The sequence below is a fragment of the Triticum aestivum genome, chromosome 7D, assembly GCF_018294505.1.
Source record: "Triticum aestivum cultivar Chinese Spring chromosome 7D, IWGSC CS RefSeq v2.1, whole genome shotgun sequence".
In the NCBI taxonomy this organism is placed as follows: Eukaryota; Viridiplantae; Streptophyta; class Magnoliopsida; order Poales; family Poaceae; genus Triticum; species Triticum aestivum.
In genome coordinates, this window is record NC_057814.1 from 56,687,792 (window position 1) to 56,689,812 (window position 2,021).

Sequence of the window (2,021 nt, forward strand, 5' to 3'; positions counted from 1 at the left end):
ATATAGAGTTAATTTCCTGGTTGTGTTTCTCATGGTTCCATCCAATAGATGCATACTAGTGGAATCAGCTCCATTTGTTTACCAGGAGTCCACACTGGTCAATTTAAGAGTCGTGTTTCATGTTTGCTGCATATTTCTGGTTCAAGGAATGGGATCGTACTTAGGAGAACAGGACTGGGGCCTAAGACTCCCACAGAAGCTATTAGAACCTTTTTCGAAATGACCATCAACAACAAAGCATGGCTTATCGCCCCAGGACCTGGTCTTTGATCAGGTCGGCCATCCTTACGGAAACAAATCATTTCCTTACTCTGATACCTTGTAAATTTAAACCTAGTCTTGCAAGTAGAAGGGAAATAACTTCTGAATTTTACATTGAACAGTCCAATTGTATCAACATGACCACCAACTATGTAGTTTCCGCATACTATGTCGACCACGTGTATGTGTCAGCTATAGTCTCATGTTAAATTGCAAGTTTATACTTTCATCATTACGGAGGTGTTGTTGCTGATTCATTTTATCTCTTGAACGATTGAACAACTATTTACTTCTTTACAGTCACACATATCCAACTGGAGTGCTATGGCAGTATTATTAGCCAGGCATGAGGCCTTTTGTCTTCTTAAAAAATATTTGTTTGGAATGATCGACATGTCGCGCCACCGCTGCACTAAGACCCCCTCAACAGCAATCAATCCCGTGTTTGCCCGTATCGATTGTCAGATTCATGCTCCTAGAGGATGTGAATGACAGTGACATACCGATGCAGGCAGTAGTAGCGACGACGGCCAGTGAGCAGCAACCTAAGGTGCCGGCGTTAAGCGCGGATGGCCAGATCTGTGCGCGGAGGGCATGGCCGATGCTGGGAGGGAGGTCTTGCCGCCGCCCTCCAAGCAGTCGGTAGGCGCAATGGATCCTAAAGCTCCTGAATGGATCAAAAGGTATGTCGATTTGCAGTGTTACATGCTCTGAAAATTGTGACTGAAAACTGGACTTATTAGTGTAGGCATAAACATTGCAGACACTGATAAGAAAAGATATGTTAAACAAGTACTGCGATTTGAGATCTAGATGTTTCTGCAGTTAGTTTTATGATTTGCAATTATAGCTGATACTACTAAATGGCTCAGATGTACTTGCATCTTTAAAAATCAGTGATTTAATTAACATTCTGCCAATTGACACATGAAGCAGAGTATAAAAAGTTATAGCCTGTTACAGATAAACCAAAGGAATTCGCATGTATGCATGTGTTCCTGATTATGTAGGGTACATTCAGTTGGGATATGTGGTCAAAGATCAGGACACTAATATCCGTGTAGGTTACATTTATAGTTGCTTAATTCATGGTGTGCTCGTCTCATCATTTTCATTCTGTGCGTGCAGGGGTGAGGATTGGGGTGGAAGCCCCTGTTAGGACACCTTCTCCCAGTCAAGCATGAGCCGGTGGCGGTGACGCTGCATATGTTATCCAGGATCCTGCTCAGGGGTTGTACCATTGGCGACGAGATCCAGAAGATGGCCACGGCGGCAGTGGTGGCGGCGGTTGCCCCGGGTGGTGATGTAGAGGGGAGGAACCAGTAGCAGGTGAGGATACTATGCAATTTCGCTATGAATCATTGTTGATTATTTGTCGTACTTCTTGTGTTCTGAAGATTTGATTCCACTCGTCTTGATACCCAAAAAGAGTTTGTTTCATGAATGATACTGAAATTAAAGGTTCGGCTTATATTTGGGGAGCAGACTCTTTTTGAAAATTGACATCTGAATGTAAATAAATGCCCATGGTATGTTCTAATTCCTATCATCCACTGTTGCAAATTTCTACTAACTCAACACATCAGTTTCTTATCTTTTTTCTGGTTCACCTTCACTCATCCTGACATCCATCACGATAAAATATTTTACATACAATTGCCTTTACATTGTTAGCCTGCTTTTTTGTTTGTTTAACAAGCTTGAAATATATTCTACAATGCTGATAGTGATGGAGGGGTTTGGTTGAGGTGTACTGATGT

At 42.3% G+C, this 2,021-nt stretch overlaps 1 long non-coding RNA gene across 3 annotated transcripts in view; it reads left to right on the top strand.

Annotated features, from left to right (window-relative positions):
- The first annotated feature begins 772 nt into the window (after window positions 1-772).
- Window positions 773-2,021, top strand: part of LOC123170047 (uncharacterized) — a 4,958-nt gene continuing 3,709 nt past the window's right edge. For all 3 annotated transcript variants that reach the window (XR_006485026.1, XR_006485028.1, XR_006485027.1), the window contains exons 1-2: window positions 773-944; window positions 1,390-1,590. This is a non-coding gene — a long non-coding RNA (uncharacterized lncRNA). The remainder of the gene's footprint in view (window positions 945-1,389; window positions 1,591-2,021) is intronic.